The sequence below is a fragment of the Mastomys coucha genome, unplaced genomic scaffold (genome assembly GCF_008632895.1).
Source record: "Mastomys coucha isolate ucsf_1 unplaced genomic scaffold, UCSF_Mcou_1 pScaffold16, whole genome shotgun sequence".
NCBI lineage: Eukaryota > Metazoa > Chordata > Mammalia > Rodentia > Muridae > Mastomys > Mastomys coucha.
In genome coordinates, this window is record NW_022196898.1 from 1,378,707 (window position 1) to 1,389,736 (window position 11,030).

Consider the following 11,030-nt stretch of genomic DNA (forward strand, 5'->3'; position numbering starts at 1 on the left):
GAATGTGCAGGCTCAAGTTAGACTTTTTTTTAATTTCCATCGAAGCTAAATTATGATTTTGCCATATAAAAGATTAAACTTCAAAATGTAAATGAAAAACAAAAAGTGAAAATTAAAATATGTCACAAGAATTAACATTCAACATATAAAGAGTTTATCAAATCAATTATTTTAAAATGTCAAACACGAAGACTGCAGTACATAAGTAGCCAGAAATACACAGAAAACTCACAAAAGAGGACATTTAGGAATGAGCAACTAAAATCTCCAGCCTCACTGGAAAATAATCTTTTTAATTAAGTGCAGTTTTGCCATAAGATCATTATATTTGGAATAAAAAAAAATTCCTTCACTGATGTGGAGGAGAAGAAGACGGCACTCGGGGTACTGCGGATGCTTTTACAAGGAACACAATTATAAGGTTTAAATAGATCCACTTTGCATAATCTGTCCTAAAAAATTGATACTAATTGTTGCAAGAGCTCAAAGATGTTCATTATAGGTAATGAACATTATCATTAGGTAAAATAATGAAAAATCAAGTACCACTTAAATGGCCAATAAGTAAGCTGTGTTACAGAAGTCACATGGTAGCGATTTAATGTAGTGTCATGAAGCCATTTAAAAACTGCTTAAAATAACAGATACAAGAATCATATTAAAAGCATTACTGCAACTACACACAGAGATAGATAGATAGACCGACAGATAGATAGGGACAGACAGACTGGTAGACAGATAGATGAAGATAGATAGATAGATAGATAGATAATAGATAGACAGACAGACAGACAGACAAATAGACAGATAGATGAAGATAGATGGATAGATAGATAGAGACAGACAGACAGATGAAGATACATACATAGGTAGATACACAGGTAGATACATAGGTAGGCACATAGATACTTTAATAAGTACCAGCCTGGCCTTCATTACCTTCATGTGGCTTAGCATGGGCAAAATTTTTCATTCCTTTTATTTCATTTTTCTAAATTATTTGTAATGCACATGTATTACTTTCACCATGGAAAACATAAACTCTCAGAAAATGATCATGTTTTCTAAAAGCGCAGCTCTGTGTACTGAGGCATTAAAATCAGTGGCCCTTCAGTCATGTTTTCTTCAAATTGAGCTATTTTAAAAGCACATTCAGATCATATAAAAGCTGATTGAAGCCAAGGAAACCTAATCTGCTCTAACAGCTGGGTCATCACCCTCTTGGCCACACAAACACCTGGGAAAGATTATTCTGGAACACCCAGGAGAAGCTTGCCGCTGGAGAGAGGGTTTTGGTTTGTTTGTTATTCTTTAGCCACAATCTTTTCACTGCATGCAACAAACAACTTCCCCAGATGTCAACAGGAAATCCCAAACAAAAAATGACATCAAATCAGTTCGTGCCCCAAGTTAACCTACTCTTAAAAGAGACGAGAAAATTACAAGATGAACAGATACACAACTCTCAGTATTGATGACGCTGATCGGTTATACTTGTCATCACTGTTTCCTTTATCATATTGGTTCATGAGTCATGAAAGTAAGGCACAACACGTGAAATGGCCTCAATTCTGAGCTAGGTCATTGGGAAGGAAAAAAGGTAGATTAATTAAAGAATCACTGACTATTGGTAGTGCAACTTGGCAGTAACATGTGGCTAACCTGGCTTTACTTTATACGGGCCTTTATCTTAAAATACAGAAATCCATAAAAGGTCATTACAGACAGATGTCAAAGCAGCCACAAAAATGAGATGACACACTTTCCTCTTCTCCCTCTTCCACCCACCCCGTAGAATCCCAGTCCCAGATTAAAGTAAATCACACAATGGGAACAGTAGGATTATTCTCCACTCAGAAGCAATTATCCAGGTTCTTACAGAGGATAATTCTTGGACTATAGCTTGTTCCTGTATCCATCCCTGTATTATATTCCAAGTCATGGATTGTCCCTAGAACTCCTGCATCTGTCTCACTTTCCTGTTCTCATCGATCTGATTATAGGATGGAAAGGGAACAGGGCAGCATCATTCCGGGCAGAAAGTAGTCGAAAGTAGGAAACAAGATGCAGAAGTAAATGTTAAGACATGCGTGGAAATTACTGAACAGAGAGGTAAGACTTGAGCACAGGTTTGATATAACATGGTGCCATGTTTTCTGAATCAAAAAGAAAAAAAGAAATGCATAGCCCAACAATCACAGAGGTAGTTTTGAGTTAAATGGGGCAGAATATTTTCCATTTGGGTCTAACGCAGAAAAATCCATAGAGGTTTGTGGGTTTTTTTTTTTCATTGAGCGTGGCTAGGAGTTATAGAGTGTGGGTCAGGATGAAAGAGTGAGGAGAGCCAGGTAGAAAGGAAAGAAAGGAAGCCCCCTGTAAGCTTTGAGTACTAGGTTATTTTCCTTCTCTATCCAAGCATGTTCTCTTCTGCAGGAAAAATGCTTTGTTAAACTGATCTGAGGTCGTTTCCATCCTCTTGAGAAATCTGATGCAGTATTTCATCCTAAACATTATAAAGCCTGGCATTAAAAGCTTCCCAAAGTCTATTTTCCCCTGGAGTCAGGTACAGTTTGTCATTTGCTCACACATTCCTTCTGGCAGACGGCTTTACGATGATTCCCACGGGCAGCCGTGGGCCGCAGAGCATCCTTCACACATGATTTCCCACAGAGTCCAGAGGCCAATGGGCACAAGGGGAGAGCCAGGTCCCTGCTACTGATGATGGCTCCCATCCTGAGCACGTGTGTTAGAGCGTCTCTTCATACTGTTTACTTGAGTTTATCACACACTATCAAAACTCAGAAACACATAAACTCAAACCCGAGAATACGTTCATATTTAAAACACTCATTTAGTCCGAGAGCTATTTTTTGAAGGGCTTACTGAAGCCTACCCTTCTGCAGACACACTGGCTCCTCGCTGCCATCTGTGTGTGAGAGCAGAAAGGCTGTGGCCCAGGATTTTGAGTAGAATATAACCCAGAATATGGAGGTAGTGTGGTTTAAACATGAAATGTTCTCTGTAGACTCTTCTGTTTGAACACTTGGCCCCCAGCTGACGATGGCACTGTTTGGGGAAATGGTGGATCCTTTGAGAGACAGAGCTTTGCTGGAAGAAGTGAGTCAATGGGAGTCTTGACGTTTGATAGCCAGACCCAACCTCCTGCTCACTCTTGGCTTCCTCAACGTAGATGCCCCATGCTCTAGCCAGCATGCTTCTCTGACAGGGTGGAGAATGCTTTAATCTCTCAAACTGTAAGCCAAACTGACCCTATCTCCCTTACATTGCTTCAGCTGGAATATCTTATCACAACGATAAGAAGTGTAATTGATTTTTTAAAAAGATATATATATATATATATATATATATATATATATATATATATATATATATATATTTAGTCACTGTCTTCAGACACATCAGAAGAGGGCATTGAATCCCATTACAGATGGTTGTGAGCCACAATGTGCTTGCTGAGAATTGAACTCAGAACCTGTGGAAGAGCAGCCAGTGCTCTTGACCGCTGAGCCATCTCTCCAACCCCACTCACAAGATAAGAAAAGAAACTAAGGCAGATGGCTACATTTTCTGAAACAAACAAAAAAAAAAAACTGGGATTTATGTTCAGAAGGATATATTGCACTTAATACAATGGAGATGCTATTCTTAAAATTAGAACAGAAAACCCATGACATTGATCACTAAAGCAACACAATCCTATAGGGAACAATCATGTTTTAACATTGATTTTTATATGATTTTTAAACCCTAAGTTATTGAATTTGGGAGAAATAAAGGCAAGAGAGCGAACACTGGAATTATATATCTTAACTAATTGAGTTGGCAAGCCACTTGTGTGTTTTGTAAATATAATGTGTGGTGTAGAAGAGGGATGTGCTTGCTCTACCACATAATTCTCCAACACACTTTCAGCCTGAAACATAAAAACAAATATGGAGTGCAAACCCTCCTGGGAGTTGTGGGAAGTGAAAAGAGCATTCGTTTCTTTCTCACCTTGTGACAAGGAAGAATGGTAGGAGGTGAATAGAGAAAGACCTGAAGACTAAAATAGCAGCTTTATAGTCTTGTGGGCGAGGCCATGGTCAAAATGTGTGCTTCTGAGGCAGAAGTAACTGGAGGCTGTGGAGTCCAGAGACAATGACCTCCAAACCCAACTCTGCAGCTGGTGTCTGAATCGGGGACGAAGGTTCTGTTATTACCTATTAATGCTATTGATCAAACCAAATGCTTTTAGGTATTCAGAATACAGTTTGCGTTTAACATATTTCTTTTGAATAAAGATTTCTCTAGACCTTGCAGCTTCCCACTATCAAATGGCAATTTTTTTTTCTGCTCAAAGGGTAAACTGATGTGGAAAGGGCTCCGAGTCTGGGTAGTCAACGAGAGATTTCTAGGCCAGTGGAAAGGGCCTCTGTGAACCTGAAAGCCACAGCTACCATGCGCACTTCTCCTGTGAATGGCCCAGGAGCACACTCCCACATTCCATAGCCCCAAGAGCTTTTAGAACCCCATAGTCCAGGTTTGGGAATTTTCTCTAGACATTCCAAGTGCTATACCAAAATACCTGAGACTAAGCCATTGATTGGTGTGGAAACGCACTTCACATGGTTCTAGAGATTCAAAGTCCAAGTCAAGACCTCAGCACCTTCAGTGTGGACTGCTCTCTATGTCCAAGGTGAAGTCTCCCTGCTGTATTATCTCAGGGCAGAAAGGTTCAGACCGGTGCTGGTGGGACCAACCTTTGACACTGCACTGCATCTACAATGTTCCAAAAAAGCACATTCGATAGCAAAAAAAAATGATGCGATGAAACTTCAGGCTTTAAGGGAGTCAACAATTTTGCATCAGGCTTCATTCATAGCTTGAGTCACAAGTTAGACACATGTAACGAATGCCCTCAAGCTGCATTATAAGGACACAAATTCCACTGGTAAGGGTGGAAACATCCCGTCTTAATCACCTTCTAAAGGGCTTCTGGATACTGAGTCTCAGACACCAACATGTGAATCTGGGGACACTTCCATGCAGGCCATGAGCAAGCATGAGCAATGGGGTGGTGTAGAGAACCCTCTGGACAAAAGTCGTCCCTTTCCAGGAAGATGTTCCTCTTGACAGGCAAAAGCCAGTTCTGGAAGAAAGCTGGGCACAAACCATCAAGTGTTAGGCAAGATTGTAAGTGACTAGCATCACTCTGAACCACGCTCATCAGGGTCGTCTTCACACACAGGCTTGTTTTCTTCTTGTTGAGTTCAAACAGCAGCCCACAGAGCAAATTCTAGACATTCTGCCCCAGGACTACCTGTCTTTAAAGTCACAAACACAGCCAGCCAGATGGCTCAGCAATAAAAGTGCCTGCTGTAAAGTCTGCTAAATGAAGATTAATTCCTGGCACCCACACGGTGAGAGGAGAGAACTGACTTTCACAAGTTGCCCTATGACCTTTGAACACACACACACACACACACACACGTGCATGCACTTGAGCACACACATCCATGCACTTGTGCACACACACACACTCACACACATATACAAATAAATAAATGTAATGAAGTAAATAGTAGAGACAACAATGGGTACACTCTTCCTCAAGGGCAAGGTGGTAGCCTTTTTCAAAAGCCTTTGAAATCATATGTACTATTAGGCCAAGTGCGAAAAGAAAAGTCAGAAATACATGTAAAGATGCACCCAGAAGGATGGATGCCCAGCCTACAATTCTTTACCATACCAAAAAAGTAGAAACAACCAAATATCCGGTGCTGAGAGACTAAATAAATAAATCCTAGTATTTTGGTATGAACGGTTGTATATCATTTAAAAGTAACATAATAGAAGAGTATTTAATGGCATGGTATGTTAACTAAAAGAAAGATTATAAAATCATATGAAAAACTTGGATTCCATCTGGGAGACTCTACAAAAATATACAAATAAGGAAAATTAAGAAAATCAAGTTCTTTACTTCCTTGTTAATATTCTGTTGTCATTTCTAAAATCTGTGCAATGAAGATATAGGGTCTGAAATAAAATAAAATAAAATAAAATGTTATAGCTACTACTTTTAAATTTCTAAAAATAAAATATTTCTCAGTATTAATTATCAGTTATTGGAGATAAAAAAGGGAAATGAACATGAGTTGTTACTACATATTTTCAATTTCTTATTGTGTTGAAATTTAGGCTTCACCCAACCTAAAAAATGCCTCTTCAGTTCATAGCAAAGATAATTAAAATCACATCTTCCATCGAGAAAGCTGGAGGGAGATACTTGACTTTTCCTCTGAATCCTTCCATGTTAAAACTCCGATTAAATGATTTCCTCTGTTTACTAAACTGGGTGGACTCTGTAGTTATATCTTTTTTCCTGAGGTAAAGGTGTTAATTTGCATTACCCCTGATTACTCACTCATTCAAAAGAATGTGCATGTGGCATCTGCTATGTACTATACAGTGGACCACTGATCATCTGTGAAGACCATGGCAGCACAAATAATACAAAGCCATAGAGAATACCAAACTTCGTGTTAGCCAAAAGTCTCAGCCATTTGCCAGCATTGTTAGCAAGGAGCAGAGCTGATTTGAGTTTAATCTCACAATTCCCTCCCATATGCTTGAAGATTACACTAAGAAGAGAAATGACTAGCCACAGAGGCAGCCCTAGGTAATTCCTAGTCAAGAAAATTGGTTTCTGATTAATCAAGATTTGGCAGATTTGGAGCACAGACATGGAACAGTCTCCCAGCAGAGATCCTAAAAATTCACTGCAAAAACTAAGCCAAACCAACCAACGGGACAAAAACAAACAAAACACAAAATACTCTTCGCTGCTCTCCTGGGTAACGTGCCTACCATGAAGGCCTGAGAACATGAGTTTACCACCCCAGCACCCACAAAAACAAACAAACAAACAAACAAACAAAAACAATGTATCATAGGGCACACCTCCAAACTCCTGCTCCAGAGGAAGAGACAGGAGGCTCTCTGGGGCTGGCTACCCAGCCAGTCTAGCTAAGTAGGATAGCTTCATGTTGAGTGAGAGACCAGCCTCAAAGAATAAAGGTAAGAGCAATTGAGGGGTATACCTGATGTTGACTTCTGACCTTCATACAATCACATGTGTATGCATATACACACATACACACACATAGACAAACAGAAAAGTTTCCATCTGCTGTGTCACATGCTCAGGAGCCACAGAAACAGGAACCCCATCCCCCCCACACAAAGTAGACAGTGAACTCATTTTTCTCTCCTATTATCCCCCAAAATAATATAATTAAAATATCTAACCATGTATAATTTGTAGTCATTGCAATTCTGTATTCCAGATTGATCTGGTTTGAAAATAAAGCAATGAGCCTAACTCTCAATGTCCTGTGATTATGAAGTTCTGAAAACTCAGGAGGCAAACACATCCTTTCTTGACTTTTCTTGAGGCTGTGCAAGCCAGAGAGGCTCTGTACTGTTCATCCACGGACTCAGACACAAATAGACCCTAACAGTGGGCATGGCTTGATTTAACAGATGTATCGGATACCCCCATATTGAATACAACACTTTAAAACTGAAATTAAGAAAGCTAAGTCAAGCCTTTTAAGACCTTATAAGAAGAACTGTTCCTCTAAAACTGCTTTTCCTTTAAGGAGTATCATAAGTTGATTGACGAGCATGCCACTACATTAACTTTTTAAGACTTTTTTTTTCGAGTCATGTGTCCATGAAATAACTGTACATTTTGTTGGTAGTCTTTTTTCTCCCACAACAAATATGAAAAGGATACTAAAACTCCGTTAGTGTTTTATTGACTAACAGCCAATAATAGGTAAGAAAGCTCCCAAGGAGAATATAGCATCAGCATCAAGGCGTGGCTATAAACTGCCTCTAGTGCACATGAGTGGCTTCTTCTCGGCTTTTCAACAAGAACTTTCTGGTCTTTTTGCAAAGTGATATTAAGAATTTCTTTACCTAGTTTATATGGAATAAATGTTTCTCTCCAAGGAAAACATCCGACTTTCTTCCAAAATTTTAAAAGTTAGGAGACATTCTGAACAGCGGGTGACTTACTCATTGCTAGTCCTCAGCTGTTCACTATGCTCCTGATTTTGTTTATTACCAGTTACTCCCATGAACTTGAAAGCCAGACCTGAACGGCCATCATTAGTCACTTTAGTGCTTCAACTTCAAGAAGTTTCCAAGCTGGGAAATTTTTTTTTTTTGGTGAATTAAAAAGTGCTAGACACACAAGAATGATCCCACATTCCCTGCCTCAAAAGCTAGGCATGGTGGTGGACACTCTGAAGAGGCATTCAGAGGTTGATTTAGCACTCACAGGCCAGCCAGGGTAGGGGGAAGAGGAGAGAGAGGGAGAGGAAGGTGAGAAGCTTCATAGAAGGAAAAGAGGTTGCCAACATAGGTTTCTTGGGCTAAGGATTTGCTTTCCCCTGTTGGTTCCCTTGCTTTAATCATAGGATGCTTTTCTCCTTACGTGCAAAGGGCACGGCTTTCCTCTCTGTGTGTAGCTATTTCTGCTAAGCCTGACACTTATGTCCCTGGTATCACATGAGATGCAAGGGAGAAGAGCCAATACAGTATTACTCAGAGATTTCCGGCATTTATTTACAAGTTTTAATACGCCTTCTTCCCATTTTTTTTTTAAAGACAAATGTACACCTCTAACCTAGATACAACCCAGACAGACTTATTACAACATTTCCATATCCCATAACATTAAGCTTTAACGCTGGCTGCTGTTTCGGGGCTCCAAAATGCACCATCTATTTTCCAAAAATAAAACTTCCGAGAAGAAGAATTGGGATGTAAAGTAAATAAATAAGAAAATCATTGAGCTAAATATGAAAGAAGGAGCCATATGTGGGCCCGATATACTTCAGGCATTCAATAATTGCTAATTTTAAAGAAACCACATCCTAGTGGTGATGACAGAGAATATTGTGCCTTCTGGATTAAAAAATAGGATGCTAATTCATGACTCAAAGCTTTCCTGAATTGGCAACGTCCTTTTTTTTTTTTCATTTTTATTTTTAACACTTTCCTTACAGAGTTACCTCATTTCAACCTGTTGGAATAATCTCAGACAGAGCAAGCTCTGTTTCCAAGGGGGACATTTGTGCGGCATATCTCAAAGCCAGCCTGAACTTAGGGGCCAGCTAAGGGCTGCCTGTCACATGCATCCAAGTCCCTGTAGGCAGCTGCCCCTTCTACCTGGCTCCTTTCAAAAACTGATGTCTGATTATTCCCCCGCCTGTCGCATAAGAAGGGTGCTCAGGGACGGACAGCAGCTATGTGTGCTCCAGCAGTAAGACCACTGCACCGAGGGCTCGAAGTGACACACAGTTTCAAACTAAGAAAACAAATCAGTCGAAATATGCCACTTCCTGAGTTTCACATTAATTCTTACAAGAAATTGAAATGTATCACTTTAAAAAAAAAAGTGAGTGATTGAAACACGTTCTGTGAGGAAAAAGGACTGATAGATTCAGCTGTTAACTTAGGTTAAATGATCAAGGGGCCTGTCCCTGTTACAAGTCACACCTATTTTAAACCAACATATTAAACTAAATCAGACCTTTTATCTTGCTATTTTTTTTTTAATTCAGAAAATGGCCAGGATAAAGGGTAAACACTTTATATATTCTCTACAGTGGGATCTCCGAAATAAACTTTAATTTGTTTTATTTAGTCGAATCAGCTACAGCAAACATGCAAGCCAAACAGACTTTGGCTTGCTTAGTGTATGGGTGTGGTTTGGGTTTCTCTAGGGCCCAGGCTGGCCTGGAGCTTGCTATATAGCTCAGGCTAACCCTTAACTCCCAGACCTGTAACTCACAGTGAGTATCCTGACTTAGCTGTCCAAGCACTTGGGTTGCAGAGAAGGCCCACCGTCCCAGACTTGATTTTTCTTTAATAATAATAATAACAATAGTTACAACAACAGTAATAATATTTTGGGACCTGAGAGATCGAGATAGCAATGTCTCACTTTACCTCAAGCCTAGACTGACAGTCTAATTAGGTTCCCTTCCCATTCCACCAGGAAACTTCTCTAGAAAAAAGTCCTAAGTCTTTCCCTTGCCTCCCTCTCTCTCCAAAAGCTGGAAAACCTGGCTACTACCCCAACCTTTAACTGACCCCATTAATGCTACCAGTGAATACTTCATTGATGAACCTTGGAGACCCCTTAGTCCTTGTCCCAGTTATACAAGCTAGCCCTTCACCCATCACCCGCCCTCAAGACTACACAAAGATGACCTGCTGCTGGAGAGCTTCTCAGGTCCCAGCTGGTGACCTTGGGACCCCTTCCCCAGAGCTCTACAAAGGCACCTTTGTGTGTTCTGAGAGCCGTTAGCATACCGCCAGGTACTATTTATTTCTCTCCACCACCACCTATGAGAGAGTGCGGAGTTGTTTTAGCCTTATTTGTCTTTATACCCACACCACCTGCCCGGCCTCTAGACTTGGCTAGCAAATGAGGCGTTTCAATGTGGGAAGTGAAACAGACAGCCCAGGCAGCCCTGAATGGTCATTATTCCTCATGACATCAGGTCACACAGATTGAGCCTAATTTTTTTTTCCAGCCACAAATCTGTACATGTTTGCCCATACATTCTTCATCCTCGGCTAAAGGATACCACCTCAGACCACTGTCTAACGCAGAAAACTCAAATTGCTTTGGTACCTGATGAGAAGCCTGGACAAAAATGGGTGTGTGCTGAAGGAATCCAGGAAAGTTTTGGGATCTATCTATTATCTCTGCCACCTTCCTCTTCTCCACGGATTTGCATCTCTTTCCCAAGCACTGGCACCTCCTAGCCATCTAATCAAGACAGATCTTTCCCGTGGTAATTAAAATACAGCTCATCTTCAAGGGGAAGAGAAAAACAAAGGCTGAGACAATTAGCTAACTGTGCCAAACAGCATGGTTCACCCCCTCCAGGCCCACTCCCCCAACCCACCCCCTCCAGCCCCACTCCCCTAACCCACCCCTTCCA